The following is a 24,248-nucleotide window of genomic DNA, read 5'->3' as shown; positions in this document are numbered from 1 at the left end:
AGCAACGTCGCGAACATCGACATCTTACTGCCAAAAAAGAACTTCTTTGCGCGCTTTGTGGACAATACAGTGCCACCGACACGGCCCGCTACCAAAGACTGTGGGCTCTCCTTCTCCGTGGCCGATGTGAGTAAAACGTTTAAACTTTTTAATCCTCACAAGGCCACCAGCCCAGACGGGATCACGAGCCGCGTCCTCAGAGCATACGCAGACCAGCTGGCTGGTGTGTTTACGGACATATTCAATCAATCCCTATTCCAGTCTGCTGTCCTCACATGCTTCAAGATGGCCACCATTGTTCATGTTCCCAAGAAAGCTAAGGTAATTGAACTAAATGACTATCGCCTCGTAGCACTCACTTTTGTCATCATGAAGTGCTTTGAGAGACTAGTCAAGGATCATATCTTCTCCATCCTACTTGTCACCCTAGACCCACTCCAATTTGCTTACCGCACCAATAGGTCCACATACGATGCAATCGCCATCACACTGAACACTGCCCTATCCCATCTGGACAAGTGGAATACCTATGTAAGAATGCTGTTCATTGACTACAGCTCAGCAATTAACACCATAGTACCCTCCAAACTCATCATTAAGCTTGAGACCCTGGGTCTCAACCCCACCCTGTGCAACTGGATCCTGGACTTCCTGACGGGCCGCCCCCAGGTGGTGAAGGTAGGAAACAACATCTCCAATCCTCTGATCCTAAACACTGGGGCCCCACAAGGGTGCATTCTCAGTCCTCACCTGTACTCCCTGTTCACCCATGACTGCATGGCCATGCACGCCTCCAACTCAATCATCAATTTTGCAGACGACACTACAGTGGTAGGCTTGATTACCAACAACGACAAGATCGCCTACAGGGAGGAGGTGAGGGCCCTCAGAGTGTGGTGTCAGGAAAATAACCTCTCACTCAATCTCAGCAAAACAAAAGAGATGATCGTGGACTTCAGGAAACAGCAAAGGGTGCACCCCCCATCCACATTGATGGGACAGCAGTGGAGAAGGTGGAAAGTTTTAAGTTCCTCGGTGTACATATCACCGACAAACTGAAATGGTCCACGCACACAGGCAGTGTGGTGAAGAAGGTGCAACAGCGCCTCTTCAACCTCCGGAGGCTGAAAAAATGTGGCTTGTCACCAAAAACCCTCACTAAGTTTTACAGGTGCACAATCGAGAGCATCCTGTCAGGCTGTTTCACCGCCCACAACCGCAGGGCTCTCCAGAGGGGGATGCAGTCTGCACAACGCATCACCGGGGGCAAACTACCTGCCCTCCATGACACCTACAATACCCGATGTCACAGGAAGGCAAAAAAGATCATCAAGGACAACAACCACCTGAGCCACTGCCTGTTCATCCCGCTTCCATCCAGAACTCGAGGTCGGTACAACTGCATCAAAGCTGGGACAGAAAGATTGAAAAACAGCTTCTATCTCAAGGCCATCAGATTGTTAAACAGCCACCACTAGCACAGAGAGGCGGCTGCCTACCTACAGACTTGATATCACTGGCCATCTTAATAAATGGAACACCTGTCACTTTAATAATGCCCCTTTAAGTATGTTTACATATCTCACATTACTGATCTCATATGTCTATACAGTATACTGTATACTACACTATCTATTCTATACTATCTATTTCATCTTAGCCACGCTGTCACTGTTTTGTTGTGGAATTTGTTAGATATTAGGTTTTGTTGTGGAATTGTTAGATATTACCTGTTAGATACTGCTGCACTTTCATATCTAGAAGCATAAACATTTCGCTACACTCGCAATAACATCTGCTAACCATGTGTATGTGACCAATAACATTTGATTTTATTTGATTTGAAAACATTATAGATGTGTTCATTATGTGTGTTTTAACAAAATCCCTTTACAAAAAGATATTGAGATGTAAAATATGTGATAAATATATGGAATATGTAGTCAAGGATAGTCCTTGAAAGAGTCCAATCCTGATTATGTGTGTGTTCTCTTCTGTACTATAACCTGGGGCCCAGGGCAGTTGGGGGCCTATGGACAGTAATTGATCTGTATCTGGGAGGAGAGTTCTCTCTGGCCATCCTCAGAGACATGAGTCAGCACCTGGTGATTAGAGGGGAAATGATTGTGTTCCGAGGGTTGATTAACAACAATCTAGCAGCACATTTTCCTTGTGAGGTCAGCCCTTTACCCTCTCCTGCATTCTCCAATGCATTCACTCTCCCACCTCTCTTTCTTCCTCTCTCTCATCCCCCCTTTCTCTCTCTCTCCATCTCTCTTTCTCTCTGTCTGAACCCACTCTTTCACGTCCGGCCACACATTTCTTAAATGCCAATCTCTTTCTTGAAGGCTGTGTCTGTCCATGTCTGCCACTAATAGCAGAGGAAATAGATGGAGGTCTAATTGTGAGTTTTTGTTGTGGGCCCCCAGGAGCAGGGTCTGCCTGCTCAGCAGAGAGACCTCACAGCACTCTCTCAATCAGCCTTATTGATCAGCACTGCTATTGGCATAATCCCTGTGAATAAAATGCTGCTCTATTGAGTCCAAATCCCTACTGGGATTCAGAATGGAGAGACATAACCTTTTGCATCTTGGCTTTGTGCACTTCTATTCAAGTCCTCACCCCTAACAACCTTGCTCCCTTGCAGAGAGGAACGGATAGATAAAGTGGAAATGTCACAATGTGGAGTTGGAGCACAGAATCTCGCAAAAATACCTGTTTTTTGTCTTACTTTCCACAACTACAGTTTCAGCAGCAGACCAAGAGATAAATTATTGAAATTATTAATAAAATCAAGGGCAGGTCAAATCATGTTTTTCTGGGCCTTGACTCACTTATGATGACATCAAAGAGAGAAGAAGGCTTGACTTGTGCATCTAGATACACTCCCTGTTGTTACACCAGGAACCCCCTTGACATAAGAAATAATTGGAAGATGAAAAAGACAATGTTTATACAGATTCTCAGTGTACAGAATGTGCAGTGTTTTTTTAACCACATCTTAAAGAACAAGCATTATATTTTCTCGTGATTTATACTGGTGTACGAGGAGGGAAACTACCTCTTCACATTTACTTTCCGATTTCAGAATAATTTCAACTTCCTAGAAAAAAGATTGCTTTAGTAATCTCAATAAGTGTTGCAAATGGTTATAAATAGGGAATCCATTCGGTACATTTCTTAACATTAGCAGGCACTAGCCTTTTGGTCCGTCAATATCCCTTTTCTCTCTGTTACTGCCATAAGGAACTGCCATTATCCTTTATTTCCCTGAGCCTCAGAATGACTTTAGGTAGTCGAGTAATTTCCCATATCATGTATTTATTTAGTAATTAATATGTATTTATTTATTTATTTGTGTATTAATCTATGATCTATGTATTTAATATTAAATAGTACACAGTCCTTTTTCATTAGTTCTGTTGTTGTAAAGTTACTGTTTCTCAGTGGTCCTTTGTTTTCTGTTTGGCTGGAATATAGGGCAGTACTGTTTGGGTGCTTTTATCTGAAACAGTCTGTGTGCTGCTGTTCCGTAGCAGTTTTTTCCGGCAACTTGCGGGATTAAGAAGACCCTTTCTGGGCAACGTGTGAGTTCCCGCTGCCACGTTCAACGGGAACGAGACATAAGAAGGGTCCAGACAGTTATGGAGGACGGAGTGCTCTGAGGAGGAGAGCGGTGGTGTGGGCGAGCCGGCCTGACTAGGACTGGGCTCACTGTCGTCAGTGTCTGGGGTCGCACAGCCGCCCTTCTCCTCATCTCCCTCCTCTTCATCCTCCTCGTCATCATCACAGCACAGCGCGTGGTATAGGATCTTGTCACTGAAGCGGACTCGCTCTCTGGTGCCAGACGTGCGAGAGGTCTTGTGGCTGTGTGTGGAGCTGGAGGCCTCTTCGCTGGCGCTGGACGAGTCTGGGGTGACTATGAGAGGTCCGTTAGGGATGGGCAGCCCCCCCATTCATTTGGGAGTAGGCTGAGGCGGTTGTGGGGGGTGGGGTTGGGGTCTGGGTCTGGGTGGGGATGCACCCACGCCCCGCCCCCGGCTCTAGCCCTGCATCCGTGGGCTGCTCTGTTGGCGCTCCTTTGTGGGCGGCGTTTGCTGCAGCGACGGAGGCCTCCAGATAGCTGCAGAACTCCCAGCTGTCTGAGAGCACGTCAGGATTGAGGAAGTCCAGCCTGAAGGCCTCTCCCAGGCCCCTCTCACTGCTGGACGTGCTGCTCGCTGTGGCCACCGTCCAGTCATCCGGCTCCAGGTCAAAGTCAAAATCTGACGTCAGCTTGTCGATCTGACCCACCACCTAGAAGAGTAGAGAGAGGGTAGAATAGTTGTTTAGAAGATATGGTCTACATCATTATACATTATGATCTTGACTTAATATGTTGTTAACTATACATGAATATGCTTTCCACTATGAAGACAAATACTTCACACACCACCGGGGATAGCAAGGAGGGAGGCAAGAGGGGGGGACGGATGATTTGAAGGTATCGACATGTTTTTAAACACTACTTTACAATAATATGATGTTTTAACGTCCACTATGAAGACATACAGTGAGGTCTGAAATTATTGAAACCCTTGATAAAGATGAGCAAAAATGACATGTTTAAAATCAATGATTCAAATACTGAGCTATATTGTATTGTCATTTCTAGTATTTTACTAGAAATGCTCAGAGAAAGAGATTTTGTTTAGCAAGTAATAAAACAAATATCAAAAAGGTAGGGTTAAAAATGATTGACAACCTTTCGATACTTCACCTTGCGAGGATAACGGCACTGAGCCTTTTTCTAAAATGTTTTATGAGTTTGTGAACGCAGTGGGAGGGATCCTACACCATTCCTCCATACAGAATCTTTCCAGATCCTTGATATCCTTCGTCTGCACTTATGGACTGCCAATTCAAACCACAGGTTTTCAATGGGGTTCAAGTCCGGAGACTGATGGCCATTGCAAAATGTTGATTTTGTGGCCAATTCACCAATTATTTATGGATTTTGTTGTGTGCTTGGGGTTATTGTTTTGCTGGAAGATCCACTTGTGGCCAAGATACAGCCTCCTGGCAGAGGCAACCAGGTTTTTTGCTAAAATGTCCTATGCTGGGTAAAGTTCGTGATGCCGTTGACCTTAACAACGGCCCTAGGAACAGTGGAAGCATAACATCAAAGATCTGCCCTGAATTTTAAGACACTGTCACTAGCTGGCTACCACCTGGTACTATACCCTGCACCTTAGAGACTACTGCCATATGTACATAAAATCATTGAACAATGGTCACTTTAATAATGCTTACATACTGTTTTACCCACTTTATACTGCATTCTAGTCATGGCTCCTACTATATAACTACTGCTGTACCCACCTTTTCGATTCATATACTGTCTATACACACCATTCACATACATACATGTACATATTTATTTATATTCCGGACTCTGACATTGCTTGTTTTGATAATGCTCATTCTGATGTCTTAATTTATTGTTATTTTTTACAAAATAAAAAAATTGTGATTAGGTGTGTATTGTTATTGTATTGCTAGATATTGATGCATTATTTGAGCTAGAAACATAATCCTTTCGCTGTACCCGCGATAACAACAATAAAACTGTGTTCGCGACAAATAAACTTTTATTCGATTTCGCTGCTCTGGCACCCCAATGGTGGAACAAGCTCCCTCACGACGCCAGGACAGCGGAGTCAATCACCACCTTCCGGAGACACCTGAAACCCCACCTCTTTAAGGAATACCTGGGATAGGATAAAGTAATCCTTCTAACCCCCCCCCCCAAAAAAAAGATATAGATGTACTATTGTAAAGTGGTTGTTCCACTGGATATCATAAGGTGAATGCACCAATTTGTAAGTCGCTCTGGATAAAAGCGTCTGCTAAATGACGTAAATGTAGATTTGATCTAACAACATATTTTACAGTAGGTATAGGGTTCTTTTCTGCTCATATATTCTCATTTCGATGCCAAACCCACCACTGGTGTGCGCGGACAAAAAGCTCATTTTTACATCCAACAAATGTAAATGCCTGGAGTTTGCTAAATGGCATTGGCACTTGGATTGGAAACGGTGCTTTGGTCAGATGATATGAAACTAGAGCTCTTTGGCATCTCACACCAGTGGTGGGTTTGGCGTCAAAATGATAATGTATAAGCAGAAAAGAACCCCATACCTACTATAAAATACGGTGGTGGATCTTTGATGTTAAGGAGCTATTTGCTTCCACTGGTCCTAGGGCCATTGTTAACAGCATCATGAACTTTATTCAGTACCAGGAGGCTACCAGGAGGCTGAAATTTGACCACAAGTAGATCTTTTAGTAAGACAATAACCTCAAACACACATCAAAATCCACAAAGAAATGGTTAACTGGCCACAAAATAAACATTTTGCAATGGCCATCTCAGTCTCCGGACTTGAAACCCATTGAAAACCTGTGGTTTGAATTGACGAGGGTAGTCCATAAGCTCAGACGAAGGATATCAAAGATATGGAAGGGTTCTGTATGGAGGAGTGGTCTAAGATCCCTCCCAATGTGTTGTCCCCAAAAAATGTAAAGGCTCAATGCCGTTGACCTCGCAAGGTGAGGTATTAAAAGGTATTAAAAACAGGGGTGTCAATAATTTTGACCCCTATCTTTTTTGAGAAAGAAAATTATCATTTGTTTAAAATAATATAATTTCCCTTTTTTTTAAGCGTAGGTCTACAATATAGTTCAGTATTTGCATTATTTATTTTATACAGTCATTTTCACTTTTTACACGATTTGGTTTAAGATACCTATACATTCTACTAGTATGAAGAAAATGTACTTCACACTAAATCAAGCCGTAATGAAGCTTGACTTTCACCCTCTGTACAGGGAGTCAAACTAGCAGGGTAGTTTATCAACCTGGCTTGGCAAAATCAACCTCAATACTCCTCATCAGCACCCACCCATGCTGTATGAGTGTTTATGGTCTCATGAATAGAAAGCACTTGAGCCCACAACACCATTGATTTTGTTGATTTGCTGATGGCACATAAAATTCGAGCCTCAAACACTTGACATTTGAGCACCTTAATCAACACATCGCGCTCTCGTAAGCAATCTATTGTAAAATGGAAAAATGCTCAGCATTCATGTAGTTTGTAAGTGATACATTTCTCCAAACCGTTCCACAATTAATACTAGTGTTTCTCAGAACATGTGCATATGGAATTGGAACAACATTTTTGTTGAAGAGCTGAGTTATGCTGATCTTTTTTGCACCTAATTCTGGTATTTGCTATTTGCCTCTGTGCTTTCAACTGCTCATTGTGACATCAAATGAGCAGTATCAGAAAAACTATCCCCTGTCTGCATGAGGGATTAAAACCCTAATTAATTATTTCAGCACAATGACTTTAAAGGAGCAATTAACAGTCCCAAAGACCTGACTACACAAATACCCTGATTAAAAACCCAGTATCATTCAGCTGATGTGCTGATTGCTCAGGTGATATCTAGTGCAAACACAGCCATTTGGCATCAAAGAGCTTCATAATCTCTGACAGATCGCGACAGGACTGAATCTTACATAAATATGTAGTGTCTATTTAGAAAATAGAAAAAGAACAAAGCCTTGCATTGCCCACCAACAACTGTTCACAGATGGAGGAAACCATTTTTGAAGGTCTCACAGGGACTATAGGGAGGCTGCAGCACATCATACAACAGAGGAGCGATGGAGGGTATTATCATGCAATATTTGTCCAAAATGTACCGATTTGTATTATTTACCAAACCAAAGCGTCCTGTTCTTATCATAGTCCATATCATGGTAGTGAGCTCAACCATCTGCATTTGAAAATGTAAACGTAACCAGTCTTGGAACAGCCCATCCTCATTTTCCTGATTTCAATCATTCTGTTTCTTTGTAGTATATCTAATGCAGGCATGTGACGTGTGTATCTGTATAGGGCTTTGGGTAAACAGATTGTCAGGTTTGTGTATGGCGTGCATAGGTTTCTGTGTGGGTGAGCCAGGCCTGGCTGAGCAGCTTTGCATGCCACAGGAGCTTCAGTACCAGGACTGTGTTTTCCTCTATTGACAGTCAGCCCTGTGGGAGCAGATCCTCTGTGGGGGCACTAAGCGGTGAGCTGAATGGGTAAACCAACCTGTCTGTTGAATGATTTGCAGACTTTAAACTAATGCGGGATGATTCTCACACCCAGAGGGAATGGAATGGCTTTGTTTAGTTGATTACTCATCCTGAAAAAAAAAGGATTTAATTTAATCAATGTGTTTAGAAAGTATGGTCTGTCAGAATCATTTCACGAGTCCGCTTGAACGCCTGACGCTGACCTAATTTAACTGCCTTAATTGGATATCAATTAATAAAGCACCCAAGAACAGAGGCATATAATTTCCAGTCATAATATGTTAAACAAATCCCTTGTGTAAAAAACAAAATGGATTTGAATACAAAGGAATGGCAAACACTGACTACCAACCAAAGCCTTTTTGACTGACACATCTGCTAAGATAAGATACTTAAATGCTGCAAATTATGTTTATAGTCGTTAAACATCATTGGTGGCCCAGCTCACATCCTATCATGAGATATTCTCCCAGGATTAACCCACCGTGAGCCCTCTCTCCCAGGCACTGTTACACCGTCATCAGCTTCCAGCATGTACGCTAATTTAGCTTGATAACAGTCTAGGTCACATATGGGCTCAATGCAGCAACAGTGATCAGTAATCTCAGTCTTTTCTTCCAGGAAGAAAGAAAAATGTGGGATGAGTGAGCTATAGAGTGAATTATTGGGTAAACAGATTGCCTAAGCGTAAAGGATGAATGAACACATCAGGAACAAGTCATTAGCGAGGGACACACTGTGTTTGGAATGGAGAGAGTACAATGAGGACCAGCAACAGTAATTACAAGCTTCAGAGTAAAATCACATCCTTTTGTTGGGTTCCATAGCTCATGATGTCACAGCAGATTGCAGCTGGACCACGACACAGAATCGGCTTTGAAACATTGTTTGGCTTAACACCTGACTTGTAAAAGAGCACTTTTTCTTTTGAATAGAGCTAAACACTTTTCATATTTACAAATGCTGACAAGTAGAATATAACAGGCAACCTTGTGGCACAATTGTTGGACCTCAGGGTGCAAGGCCACTGGTTTCCATCCAACCCTCGCCATTTTCTATGGAATTGTTATTTGGTCCTTTGTAGCTCAACTGCAATACAGTTGTAGCTACAGTGACCTATCCAGTCCACTTATTACTGTTTCAGTAACAACATCAAGGTTTTACTGCTAACCTACAAAGCATTACATGGGCTTGCTCCTACCTATCTTTCCGATTTGGTCCTGCCGTACATACCTACACGTACGCTACAGTCACAAGACGCAGGCCTCCTAATTGTCCCTAGAATTTCTAAGCAAACAGCTGGAGGCAGGGCTTTCTCCTATAGAGCTCCATTTTTATGGAATGGTCTGCCTACCCATGTGAGAGACGCAGACTCGGTCTCAACCTTTATGTCTTTATTGAAGACTCATCTCTTCAGTAGGTCCTATGATTGAGTGTAGTCTGGCCCAGGAGTGTGAAGATGAACGGGAAGGCACTGGAGCAACGAACTGCCCTTGCTGTCTCTGCCTGGCCGGTTCCCCTCTCTCCACTGGGATTCTCTGCCTCTAACCCTATTACAGGGGCTGAGTCACTGGCTTACTGGTGCTCTTCCATGTCGTCCCTAGGAGGGGTGCGTCACTTGAGTGGGTTGAGTCACTGACGTGGTCTTCCTGTCTGGGTTGGTGCCCCCCCCCCCCTTGGGTTGTGCCGTGGCGGAGATCTTTGTGGACTGTACTCGGCCTTGTCTCAAGATGGTAAGTTGGTGGTTGAAGATATCCCTCTAGTGGTGTGGCGGCTGTGCTTTGGCAAAGTGGGTGGGGTTATATCCTGCCTGTTTGGCCCTGTATCATCGAATGGGGCCACAGTGTCTCCTGACCCCTCCTGTCTCAGCCTCCAGTATTTATGCTGCAGTAGTTTATGTGTCGGGGGGCTAGGGTCAGTCTGTTATATCTGGAGTATTTCTCCTGTCTTATCCGGTGTCCTGTGTGAATTTAAGTATGCTCTCTCTAATTCTCTCTTTCTCTCTTTCTTTCTTTCTCTCTCGGAGGACCTGATCCCTAGGACCATGCCTCAGGACTACCTGGCATGATGAGTCCTTGCTGTCCCTAGTCCACCTGGCCGTGCTGCTGCTCCAGTTTCAACTGTTCTGCCTGCGGCTATGGAACCCTGGCCTGTTCACCGGATGTGCTACCTGTCCCAAACCTGCTGTTTTCAACTCTCTAGAGACAGCAGGAGCGGTAGAGATACTCTCAATGATCGGCTATGAAAAGCCAACTGACATTTACTCCTGAGGTGCTGACCTGTTGCACCCTCGACAACTACTGTATTATTATTATTTGACCATGCTGGTCATTTATGAACATTTGAACAACTTGGCCATGTTCTGTTATAATCTCCACCCGGCACAGCCAGAAGAGGACTGTCCACCCCTCATAGCCTGGTTCCTCTCTAGGTTTCTTCCTAGGTTTTGGCTTTTCTAGGCAGTTTTTCCTAGCCACCGTGCTTCTACACCTGCATTGCTTGCTGTTTGGGGTTTTAGGCTGGGTTTCTGTACAGCACTTTGAGATATCAGCTGATGTAAGAAGGGCTATATAAATAAATTTGATTGAATTTGATTCATAATGACTACAGAGAAGATAGATTAGTTGTTTTCTTTCTTATTTCGGGAGATACATCCACACTCTCTATTTATCCATTGTCTGTGCCGGCATGATTGTGGCAGCCTGTGACTGTGACTGACTCAAAACAATCCCAGCTCGGCTCGAAGCACATGATCATAATTGGGCCAAGTACTCAAAACTGAGCCTCGTCATTTTGGAGTGCTCAAAGGTGGCTTTGTGAGAAAGGCTGTGTGTGAATGTCAGCTGAGGTTTACCGCCCCCAACTCTCCATCTGCCATGATTGGCCTGCTGGGTAATTGATGGTCAGGCTGAAGAAGGGCACTTGGAGCACAGCCTGTGACAGAGCCTTACAGTGAGGAGGGGGAACCAGGAGGGAAGTATTGGAACATGGAGTGATGGTTGATGCTGTGATTCTCTGTTAAAGCCTTAACTCTGCTCTGTTCTGCAAAGAGCTGTCTGAGGCAGTGCAGTGGTGATCTCTGAATTCGATTCAGTAGTGTCCTCTATTAAAGGGCCAATCTTCAGTTGAAACAATGAACAAAGTGGACACCCCGCCTCTGTTTTGGTAAAAAGCTGAGGGATTTATAGACAGAACTACGGAAGCAAGGACCAACCAGCCATGATATCAAAATGATAGTTTTAACCATGTTTTGAATCTATGCAGTGTTTGTTTACATTTACAATGTTTACAAACATTTGAGTAAAACAAACTTATATTTGGGGTTTTAACTGGGTGTGACAGGAACTAAGTTTATGAGGCATTTATAAGTTATATTCTTCAAGAATCAATGTGTATATATCATTGATTTCTAAGACAAAAAAATGGATGTAGCTACTGCAGATTGCTCATTTAAACCCCGCTACATAAAATGGTAATGTAGCCAATTATATATCAGGGGTGTTGAGGCTTTATTACTATTACCTGTCTGTGTGTAATGTCCTGTCTCGTAGTTGTGCTCATTTTATACTGTTTTTCTTGTTGTACCAATCATTGGATTTGAAGTAGCAACATGACCAAGCTGTTGAGGTCAAAACCAGCAAATGTGATAATGAGTGTTTGAATTGCCTGTTGACAAGGAGGCTGATATTTACCGCATGCTCTTATCACTCCATTGATGTATTAACAGATGTTTAATGTGGTACGTTTGCTTCGGTATGCATTGGTGGTTTTAATGTAGGAAAACATTCCAGCAAGCTGTCTGTCTAGTAAACAAAGGAAATCCCTCATCTCTTGAAAATACTTTGAATACATGTAATCTAAATAGGTTATATGTATTCGTTTTGTAATTCACTTCATAGATCAATATGAATAATTCCAACGTAATGTCTACAGACCATTTTGTATGACTGTTGGTAGTAGCAGTGTAGAATGACTTACAGAGGTCAGAGTCTGGAAAAAAGAATAGTGGCTGCCAGCTACTGCCATGCTTTTAACCACTGTCATCATTCCTCTATTCATTTTTTACTACACTACCACTTCTATAATCTACTACTACTACTACTACTACTACTACTACTACTACTACTATTACTACTACTACTACTACTACTACTACTACTAGTACTACAACTACTACTACTACTACTACTACTACTACTACAACTACTACTACTACTACTTCTACAACTACTTCAAGTGCCAGTTTTATTGCAACTACTGTACTACAATTGCTGCTATGCAATCAATGCAGTATTATTTTAATGAGACATGCAAAACACATTAAATGTAATAACCATCTCTGAGTTTTCATGAGACAGATACACATGCTGTATTAGTGAATCCTTCCTCTGTGATGCAGACTATCTGATTTAAAACCATTACACAATATTTATGTGACCCTCCATCTGTTCCTGTGTCTCTCTCTCTGTATTTCCCCCTGTCATTTTTTCAAGTTTACTTCGAAAAGTTTGCAGCGCTAACTCGTTAATTATGTTACATCAAGCGTCTGGCATTGATTTTATTTTTCCGAGCGAAAATGTGAAATGTGTTCAATAGCACAATTAAAACGTCTCAATGTCATTTTATTCTCAACATGTCACAATGGATTCCCAGCCTGTCCTTGTTCAGCACTTCTAGTGTTAGGAAGCAGTTCTGTCACAAGGTGTATAGGAGGCGAAGTCAGGTGCAGGAGAGCAGAGTATAATGAACAGGTGCACTTTTATTATAGTTCCAAAACGGGAGCACGACATAAATCAAACGCGCTCAAAAAACGGAACATAAAAGTAAAGCGCATAAATTAACACCACATAACATGAAACAATTACACACAAAACATGATGGGAAACAGAGGGTTAAATACAAGTAGCTTAATTGGGGAAATGAAAACCAGGTGTGTATGGAAACAAGACAAGACAAATGGATATATGAAAAATGGAGCGGCGATGGCTAGAAAGACGCCCGAACAAGGAGAGGAGCCGACTTCGGCGGAAGTCGTGACAAGTTCATGCCAATTAGAAAGCCTCAGCAATTACCAAAATGGCCTAGCATGCTGACTCTGAAGTGAAACGTTTGCAAATATAGTTTTAATGTATTTAGTTCCTGCAGCTTCCCAGCTCCTCCTCACCCAGTGCCCCATGCCTGTTTCCACATAATTTAGCTTTCCTCAAGACAAGGATAGCAGAGCGTCCTGTAGTCGGAGTATCTCTGAGATACTGTTTATCACATCCCACTGAAACTAATTCATCATCCTAGCTCCAATCTGAAAGGACATGTTTACTGAATTCCCTTGAAAAATTGCTTTTTATTGTCCAATGAAAATTGTAGGTCTGCCGTGCTTCTGAAACATAAATAGTTCTGTATTTCATATTTTTTAAACTCCTAAAGGGCACCTTACTCACAATCTATTCAATCTAAATATTCACTTTTCTCTGGTAAAGTTTTCTGTCAGCAAAATTCCATAATTGACCCTGCAACGTGTGAGGTTTGAAAAGGGAGGAGGAAAAAGTCACAACAGCCATGTTAGAAAGACCTGCCTGATTTTGGTCAACCTGATTGGTGAGACTGTGATGTTTCTCGGTGATGGCACCGGCGGGATAAACTATGTCTTTGAAATGCTCCCTGCAAGATGTAATTATCCTGTCATGAGAGAGGACTATAAGCCTGGAAGTTCACGTGCATCCCTTCCTCCCTCATTACACGTTTTAATCTTTCCCTCCAAAACACTCATCTTTATGGAAGCCTTAAAGGGGCTGTGCATATTCACAAACAACACGGTCGCCGTGATGAGGATGAGAGCACAGCCGGCGACACTCCCTGACAACTCACTAATCAAACTCAGCATCACAATCTCACTGCATAATGGACATCAATCAAGACAGGACAGAACCAAGTTTAGGATTCCGACTGCAGCCAGAGTGCAGTCCTGGAGGGCTGATACATCACATCCACCACTCTTTTTACTCCACTGCTCTCAATAGCTCAATCCAGGTCATTATTTTGGCCGACTGATCCCCCCACCTGCCGTTTGGTATATACTGTAACTAATTGGGATGTTTCTGTATAAACATAGTGGGAGATTGTAGGGACCAGAGATGTAAGGCATAAAACTGAAACACTCTGTGGAGGAACAGACCATGCTTTTAGTAGTACCACAGAGTGTGTTCCACCGACCAAGGCATGGCTGTGTACTGTAGCAATGCATGCTGGACATTTATGGAGGTTCTCCTTCATTGGTTCTATCTTTGAGGAGCCCCAGCGCTTGTAATGACCTGAAATAGATGGAAGCGCCACGCTACTGGGCTTCTCACTGTGTCTGCTTCCCAGAGATAGCGCTTGGATTAAGCACCAGGCAGCTCGTGTGGCATCAGGTCACGCTGGGAGCAGCCTAGGAAATGAGTGTGCTGTGAGAAGCAGTCAGGCCAAGCTGACCCTTTTAATGACTTGGTTGCCGAGCAGTTTCTACTGTACCAGGCAGACACATCCTAGACACTCTCTTTCTGTGGGAGGGACAGTAAAGGCCTGGCTGCCAGTGATAGTTTGGGGTGTGTTGGACTAGGGTTGGGGAGAGTAGGGACATAGGGATAGGGCAGGGTGTTGTTGGTAGAGAGGACTTTGCACCACAGGAAGAAGCTCAGCCCAATCCAGCGGGAAATCTTCCAACCTCGCTGACAGAGAGAGTGGAAGTCTCACTGAAAGCAACAACCTAGTGAGCAGACAATTCCCCCAGTCAAGATTATCTCAAAACCAGCTCAGTTTAATGAAGTCTTTGGTTCAGAGATTGCCTGTGTGGTTTGTGTGCGTGTCCACGAATGGGTGTTTGAGTGTCTGTGGGGGTGGGTATTGGGCAATATTTTTACATGATCGTTCCTGTTTACAGTACAACAGTGTCACCATAAGAAAACGTCTGATCCATACATTGAGCTGCCCTAACCCTATTCCTCAATGAGACCCTGGTCTGTGTGTGTTCTCATTGTTCTGGGGGCACAGGGGGCTCTAGGAGACATGCACAGGAGAAAGAAAAGCAGTATGCACTTTCCTCTAAATACAGGGCACACGATCAATATGCTACTGGCATTTCCAGGTTTCCTTGGCCCGCTACGCTTATCTTAATGGGAGTGCGGCCCCATTTTATTTTACTGTGTGAACCCCATATATCATTACCCAACAAATGTAGCCTGCTCGACCATACCGAAGTAGAAATATTGAAGCCTAGAGAAATACTATTTGCATATTTCTTTTTTGTTTCACTGTGCACTACTACATATCTGTGGCGAATCCATTTCTATTCCATCTTGTTTGTCTTTGTTTTGTTCACTCAAGTAAAGGTCTCTGTAGCCATTTCCACGGAAACACTTACAGGAACATCCTACAATCAATGATATGTTACTAGTCAGAGTAGCATGGCATGGTTCCCATACTTATCAGATATGAGTTTCCATCTAGGCAAATCCGCTTATGTTTACAATGCCCTGGTGCCTTTTCCCTCAGTTCAGAAAGTTCTTTACCAGCCTATGAACATGAGTCTCCCTGCATGGACAGCAATTTACTTATTGGTGGATAGATTTGATAGGTAGATTTGAACATTCAACAAAGTGTACTGTAGATAACAGGATGTCCAAGAGGTCATGAAACCAGAAAATGGGGCATGATGCGTACTCTGCATAGGGAATTCAGTGCTTTGCTAGATGGTGCACTCCTCGCCATAGTGAAGTAGAAAATGGATATATTGAAATTACTAAGCAATTTGTCTTCGCTTCCAGCTTTTCGCCATTTCTATATGTGACAATCTGTAGGGCGTTCTTCTCAACTAGTGACAAAACCTGTCACAACGCGTCTCCTTCACGCTCTCTCTCCTACATGCAGTAGGATGTCTTTGAAGCTGCAACACCTTTATCAGACATGGCAGTTCCTAAAACTCTCCCTCCCTATAATACAGGGTTAAACTGGAGGGGAGAAGCGGAAGATTTTACAGAGGGCTATTTGCAAACAAAATCAGTAGCAGACATCCTGCCGTCCCCAGCGAGGCACCATCTGGCCACCACATACCTGTCTCACCTCCACAAAATAACTGATTTCTACTATATAGGGAGCCTGTCACTCCCCACTCACACCACACACTGCGCCTGGATTAAATTAAGTCCTATAGCCACATACGTAGGTAGGATCTCATTTGAACAATGAAACTTCATGACGACCAATTTTAACATGTCAGGTGAAACACTCAAACAGCTGATTTCCAATACCGCACTGTATGTCATTACAAGCTTCAGACAACTCTTCCCCAATCAACTCCTTTGGGAGGTAGAGGACCTGTCAGCCAATCAACAACCTACTTGGTCCTTTATAAATGTTCTCATGTGTTCTCAGGAACCTCTCCCAAAGGAGGTACTGCAAACAAATTAACATTGAGATAGATTGATGACTCGCCATATCAGAACAACAAGGGTGCTCTTGCTTTATGCAAAATAAAAAAGGTTGGCGGTGTAGGTGAGGTGTCACAGTGAAAGCAGTTGTGTAAGCCATCAGTGGGATGTCAGAAATATCAATATGCACTCAATGTATCATCTCCAGCGGGTTTAACTAGGTTATTAGGGATTATGTTGTAGAACAAGATAACCTTTGCCATCAAGGAAATAACACAACGGCCCCCATTTTGACAACACAAAAAAGTGGGGCAAAATAAACTGTATCACTCCAAATAATTATAGTGACATTTATTTAATTGTATGCCAACCTACAGAGGGTGAATTTATTGTGTCTGGGTTTAAAATTAAACTGGAGATTCATGATGCGTGATGCACTCAGTATAGTCAGACATTTCAAATATGTTTTGAAATACGAGCTACGCTGAGAATTCCAAGAGTTGCATTCTTGCTTGACAACATCATTACTTTAATTGCACTGTCAAAACATCACCCATGAACTGCATTGAAGCATATAGAAAGTCAAATGTGAATGTGAGTACTACCACTACAGTAGCTGATATCATCACAGCTAGTCAGAACCAGATTTCTCTTTCAGTTTGTGTTAGCAACATTGAAACGTTTTCCCATTTCTCTTTGTGTCTCTCTCTGTATCCAAGGTTTTACACTTGGAACAAGAAAAAAACATTTATTTCAACAAATATTTGCTGGATGTAAAACGTTAGCCTTCCAATGTGAGGATGAGTCATTAGTGATGCCCAGGTGTGCTGGCACAGGGCTCCTCTGTGGGCCGTTTATTTCTCCCCTGCTTTGTATGTATTTTATTGGAGACCTCTCCTGGTGGGAGTCATTAGTCAATGAGTATGGATCCAGTCATACTCCTTTAATTACATGTTGAAATATGTGGATGCTATGACCTGATACATATTAATCGCTTGCAGACTTAAAATCTTTTGAGGATATATACATGCTCATTCACAGAGAAAACATCTTAATTACATAGCTCCCTTTTGGCATTTTTCTCCCAACAATCCTCCTGATTTGTTTTGTTCAGTGTGTATGTGTATGTTTTGTGTGTGTGTGTGTGTGTGTGTGTGTGTGTGTGTGTGTGTGTGTGTGTGTGTGTGTGTGTGTGTGTGTGTGTGTGTGTGTGTGTGTGTGTGTGTGCATGAGTGTGTGTGTGTGCATGTGTGTGTATGTGTGTGCATGTGTGTGTATGTGTGTGCGCACGTGCATGTGTGTGTGTCCCTTGGTAATTACAGGTTGCAGCGGTTGGCATGGAGTTATAATAGAATAGAGGGGGTGAAGGGGGAGGGAGAAGTGGTTGTGATGTCTGCTTGCCAGAGTGTGTGGGAAGGACACCAGCACATTGACTTCTTCTCCAGTGCACATCAATAACTCTGGTCTGATATGACAGAGTGGACCAGGCTACCCTGGCTCTATGGTGAGTAAAGTAGCCTAGCTAGCAGTCTAAAACACATGAACACATCAACTTATAGTGAGGCAACCTTGTGTGCATTCATCAGATTCCCTGTCTTAAGCCTGCTACATTGTATGTTTCTCTCCCCTCATTACAGATAAGGAGTCCTCCGCCCTTAGCCTGTATGTGTATTCTGTAGGAATGTATTTAAAGTGGGCAATTAACAGAGAGAGATAAGCAACATACAGTACTGTGTGGGGAGAAAAGACAGGAGAAGTCATTTTCTGTCTCTTCTCTCTCACTCCATCTTTTCTCTTTCTTTCTCTTAAAAATTGCCAGTACAGTCCATAAACAGTGGGGCTATTGTTGCCGTGCTGTTGACCCAAATTGGAGGGAATGGAGATGTATTGTTCCATGTAAAAGCGTATTCAGCTTTTCAATAAAGTCAGTGTTGGCACGGGGAAAAGTGTGAAGCCGGGCCTGCAGCTAATTAGCAGGTAGAAGCTAGCTAGCTACGAGGCTTCACCATGCCATCTGCGTGTTGGAGGTTTCTGTGAGTCACTCTTGGATGAGCCTTCCTCACATTCTTTCTATGAAGTTATCTCTATCATCTCTCCTTTCTCCCTGACCCTAGCCTGTCCTCCGTGACCCTAGCCTGTCCTCAGCCTGCCAATGAAAACGCCTCTCTCTAAACCCGCGCTGCTCCACTATCAGTCCAGGTGATGCAACGCCTACCTTTCTCTAAGGAAACACTGATGCAACCTCCTCACTCACTTATCGTACAGTGTTCTGCAGAATGTTTCTAGAAATATTTGAAAAGGCTGCATTAATAACCAATGGAATCCATGTCCATGCTTTAAGTAGAATGGAGAGTAACGAGAAATTAGTAACGCACGCTGTACGCACACCATACACCCAGGCACTCAAAATCAAATCAAATTTTATTGGTCACATACACATGGTTAGCGGATGATATTGCGAGTGTAGCGAAATTATTGTGCTTCTAGTTCCGACAGTACAGCAATATCAACAAGTAATCTAACAATTCAACAACAACTACCTAATACACACAAATCTAAGTAAAGAGATGGAATAAGAATATGTACACTACCGTTCAAAAGTTTGGGGTAACTTAAAAATGTCCTTGTTTTTCAAAGAAAATAATTTTTTTGGTCCATTAAAATAACATCAAATTGATCTGAAATACAGAGTTGACATTGTTAATGTTGTAAATTAATATTGTAGCTGGAAACGGCTGATTTGGGCGGGACCCATGTTGAGACCCAGGGCCTCAAGCTTAATGATGAGCTTGGAGGGTAATATGGTGTTGAATGCTGAGCTGTAGTTAATAAACAGCATTCTTACATAGGTATTCCTCTTGTCCAGATGGGATAGGGCAGTGTGCAGTGTGATGGAGATTGCATCGTCTGTGGACCTATTGGGGGGGTATGCAAATTGCAGTGGTCTAGGGTGACAGGTAAGGTGGAGGTGACTCTATTATCCTCAACGCGGGCAAAGAAGGTGTTATGTTTGTCTGGAAGCAAGACGTCAGTGTACTGTGACGTGGCTGATTTTCTTTTTGTAGTCAGTGATTGTCTGTAGACCATGCCACATACATCTTGTGTCTGAGCCATTGAATTGCGACTTCACTTTGTGCGTATACTGACATTTAGCTTGTTTGATTGCCTTGCGGAGGGAATAACCACACTGTTTGTATTCGGCCATATTCCAGGTCATCTGTCCATGGTTAAATGCGGTGGTGCGCGCTTTCAGTTTTGCACAAACCACAGTGGGTACAACATCTCCTATGCACTTCCTTATAAACTCACTCACTAAATCAGCGTATAAATCGATATTATTCTCTGAGGCTACCCGGAACATGTCTCAGTCAACGTGATCAAAACAATCTTGAAGCGCGGATTCCGATGTGTCAGACCAGCATTGAATAGTCCTTGTCACGGGTACATCCTGTTTGAGTTTCAGCCTATAGGAGGGTAGAAGCAAAATGGAGTCGTGGTCAGATTTGCCGAACGGAGGGTGGGGGAGGGCATTTTATTCAATGCGGGAGTTAGAGTAGCAGTGATCCAGTGTTTTGCCAGCCCGGATACTACAATCAATATGCTGATAGAATTTAGGTAGTTTTGTTCTCAAATTTGCTTTGTTAAAATCCCCAGGTACAATAAATGCAGCCTTAGGAAATATGGTTTCCAGTTTGCATAGAGTCCAATGAAGTTCCTTGAGGGTTGTTGTGGTATCGGCTTGAGGGGGGATATATAAGGCTGTGACAATAACCAACGAGAATTCTCTTGGCAGATAATACGGTCGGCATTTGATTGTGAGGAATTCTAGGTCAGGTGAACAAAAGGACTTGAGTTCCTGTATGTTGTTACAATTACAGTGGCTTGCGAAAGTATTCACCCCCTTGGCATTTTTCCTATTTTGTTGCCTTACAACCTGGAATTAAAATAGATTTTTTTGAGGGGGTTGTATCATTTGATTGACATAACATGCCTACCACTTTGAAGATGCAAAATATTTTTTATTTGCGAAACATGTCTGCCGCAAAGAAATAAGACAAAAAAACGGAAAACTTGAGCATGCATAACTATTCACCCCCCCAAGTTGATAATTTGTAGAGCCACCTTTTGCAGCAATTACAGCTGCAAGTCTCTTGGGGTATGTCTCTATAAGCTTGGCATATCTAGCCACTGAGATTTTTGCCCATTCTTCAAGGGAAAACTGCTCCAGCTCCTTAAAGTTGGATGGGTTCCGCTGGTATACAGCAATCTTTAAGTCATACCACAGATTCTCAATTGGATTGAGGGCTGGGCTTTGACTAGGCCATTCCAAGACATTTAAATGTTTCCCCTTAAACCACTCGAGCGTTGCTTTAAATGTATGCTTAGGGTTATTGTCTTGCTGGAAGGTGCACCTCCGTCCCAGTCTCAAATCTCTTGAAGACAGAAACAGGTTTCCCTCAAGAATTTCCCTGTATTTAGCGCCATCCATCATTCCTTCAATTCTGACCAGTTTCCCAGTCCCTGCCAATGAAAAACATACCCACAGAATGATGCTGCCACCACCATGCTTCACTGTGGGGATGGTGTTCTCTGGGTGATGTGAGGTGTTGGGTTTGTGCCAGACATAGTGTTTTCCTTGATGGCCAAAAAGCTCAGTTTTAGTCTCATCTACCCAGAGTACCTTCTTCCATATGTTTGGGGAGTCTCCCACATGCCTTTTGGCGAATACCAAATGTGTTTGCTATATTTTTCATTAAGCAATGGCTTTTTTCTGGTCACTCTTCCATGAAGCCCAGCTCTGTGGAGTGTACGGCTTAAAGTGGTCCTATGGACAGATACTCCAATCTCCGCTGTGGAGCTTTGCAGCTCCTTCAGGGTTATCTTTGGTCTCTTTGTTGCCTCTCTGATTAATGCCTTCCTTGCCTGGTCCGTGAGTTTTGGTGGGTGGCCCTCTCTTGGCAGGTTTGTTGTGGTGCCATATTCTTTCATTTTTTTTATAATGCATTTAATGGTGCTCCGTGCGATGTTCAAAGTTTCTGATATTTTTCATAACCCAACTCTGATCTGTACTTCCCCACAACTTTGTCCTTGACCTGTTTGGAGAGCTCCTTGGTCTTCATGGTGTCGCTTGCTTAGTGGTGCCCCTTGCTTAGTGGTGTTTCAGACTCTGGGTCCTTTCAGAACAGGTGTATATATACTGAGATCATGTGACAGATCATGTGACACTAAGATTGCACCCAGGTGGACTTTATTTAGCTAAATATGTGATTTCTGAAGGTAATTGGTTGTACCAGATCTTATTTAGGGGCTTCATAGCAAAGGGGGTGAATACATACAGTATGCACGCACCATTTTCGTTATTTAATTTAATAGTAATTTTTTTGAAACAAGTAATTTCTTTCACTTCACCAATTTGGACTATTTTGTGTTTGTCCTTTACACGAAATCCAAATAAAAATCAATTGAAATTACCGGTGGGTAATGCAACAAAATAGGAAAAATGCCAAAGGGGGTGAATACTTTTGCAAGGCACTGTACACCATGAGTCGTTAATCATGAAACATACACCCCCACCCTTCTTCTTCCCTGAGAGATGTTTATTCCTGTCGACGCGACGCACAAAGAATTCCGGTGGCTGTACTGACTCCGACAGCATGTCCCCAGGGAGCCATGTTTCTGTGAAACAAGAGTATGTTACAATCCCGGATGTCTCTCTGGAAAGCAATCCTTGCCCTAATTTCGTCCTCCTTGTTATCTAGAGACTGGACATTAGCTAGTAATATACTCGGAAGCGGTGGGTGGTGTGCGTGCCTCTGAAGTCTGACCAGAAGGCTGCTCTGTCTACCTCTTCTGCGGCGACGTTGTTTTTGGTCAGCCTCTGGAATCAGTTCAAATTCCTTGGGTGCTTCGAACAAAGAATCCACTTCGGGAAAGTCGTATTCCTGGTCGTAATGCTGGTAAATGAACTCTGATATCCAATAGTTCTTCCCTGCTGTATGTAATAACACTTAAGATTTTCTGGGCAAAAAATGTAAGAAATAATACATAAAGAAACGAAATACTGCATACTTTCCTAAGGACTTGAAGCGAGGTGACCCTCTGTCAGCGCCACTCTCTCACTCTGGCAGGTACACATACACCCACACATCTCAATCATCAATCAACTTGCTCTCTTTTTCTCACACATATAAACACACATGTGCACTGTCATGAACACACACAATATGGATACCTTTTATAGACAGTATGGGCCAGACACTGCCTGTCTGTCTGACTGCCTGCCTGCTTGTATGCCTGTTTATCTGCCTCCCTTCCTGTTTGCCCACCTGCCTCCCTCACTGCCTCCCTGCCTGGCTGCTTGGCTATCGCTGGTCTAATCCTGGTGTGAGGTAGCTAGAGATTATTCTAGTGTCAGTATATTCCGTCTATTAATAAGTCAACAAAACTCAACAAATAAGTCAACAAAACCCTTTTGTCCTGCCCATTGAAAATGCACATGTGCAGTTCTTCTCTGCTCTGCTCCATCTTAGTCACCAGCCAAACCCACATGTTTGACCTTGGCTTTTATCCACTGACTGTACACAGCAGACATTGATGCATCATGCCTTGCAATATGATCAGGTTACTCATGCCTGTGGTGGAATTATTCCCCCTCACTTCCCTTCCAGTCATTTATGCCTCTTGTTTTTCAATCAAAAGCTGATGGCCGCTGATGATGTCATGATGTAGGAGGGGTTGTGGTGTGTGTGTGTGGACAGTGGTCGTCGGTGTATGGCATTGTACGGGGGGCTTGGCGTGCTCTCCCTCTTTAAATAGCCCCAGATCTAATCTGCAGACAGCAGCAGAGTTCTGACAGCTTCTGCCTCCGCTCCGTGCCTCCTCCCACTAGGTGACACATTCTTTATTTATTTTCTCTCTCTCCTCCGCTCTGGTATTCACTCCATGAAGCTCTGGCCCCTGAAGCCGTTGTCAGTTCCATTCTCCCTCCATGTCGGAAAAACCCAATGGAATTACAGGGTTTACTGTCAACCCTTCTTCCCGTTGCGTGGCTCTATGAATCTAGCGTGCCTCATCTATTTCCTCTCTTTATTTCCACGCCACTTCCTCCTCATGGTGACATTGTCATTATTATCATTATGGGGCTCTGCCATGGTGGCTGTGTCTCTGTCTAAAGTGTGTGTGTGTGTGTGTGTGTGTGTGTGTGTGTGTGTGTGTGTGTGTGTGTGTGTGTGTGTGTGTGTGTGTGTGTGTGTGTGTGTGTGTGCGTGCGTGCGTGCGTGCGTGCGTGCGTGCGTGCGTGTGTGTGTGTGTGTGTGTGCGAGCATGCAACAACTGCATGGCACTATACTGCTGGTGTGTGTTGGGTGGTCATGCTGCACTGTGTTAAGAGACAGAAAGCAGAATTGAACAGCTTGAACATACTGTCTGATCTTCCTCTGAGCTGAACTGAGCTTTACGGAGCTGCTTTAGACAGGCTCGGGCAGCTTCTCCAGAGACTAACTGTGATCCACCACTCAACCGTACTGATTCCTCAAAGCCCTACAGACTGTGTAAACTGGCTCTCCTTTAACACCCCGTGACTCATATTCACCTGCTGGAGAGCTCACTTAGTTAAGACTTCATTTGTGTATTGTCAAACCAACAAGTTATTGATTTACAGGTAAATGTCTCTGCTCACTAGAGTAAAAAAGCGGAACAGTAGAGTGTGCCAT

The 24,248-nt window shown here is 43.3% G+C and overlaps 1 pseudogene; it reads right to left on the bottom strand.

Annotated features, from left to right (window-relative positions):
• Positions 1 to 2,928: 2,928 nt before the first annotated feature.
• The window catches only part of LOC106587233 (inhibitory synaptic factor 1-like), a 63,985-nt pseudogene continuing 42,665 nt past the window's right edge, over positions 2,929 to 24,248 (bottom strand).

Source organism: Salmo salar, chromosome ssa26 (genome assembly GCF_905237065.1).
Source record: "Salmo salar chromosome ssa26, Ssal_v3.1, whole genome shotgun sequence".
Taxonomy (NCBI): Eukaryota; Metazoa; Chordata; class Actinopteri; order Salmoniformes; family Salmonidae; genus Salmo; species Salmo salar.
Note: the sequence above shows the minus strand (reverse complement) of the source record. Positions and strands in the feature narration are given on the sequence as shown.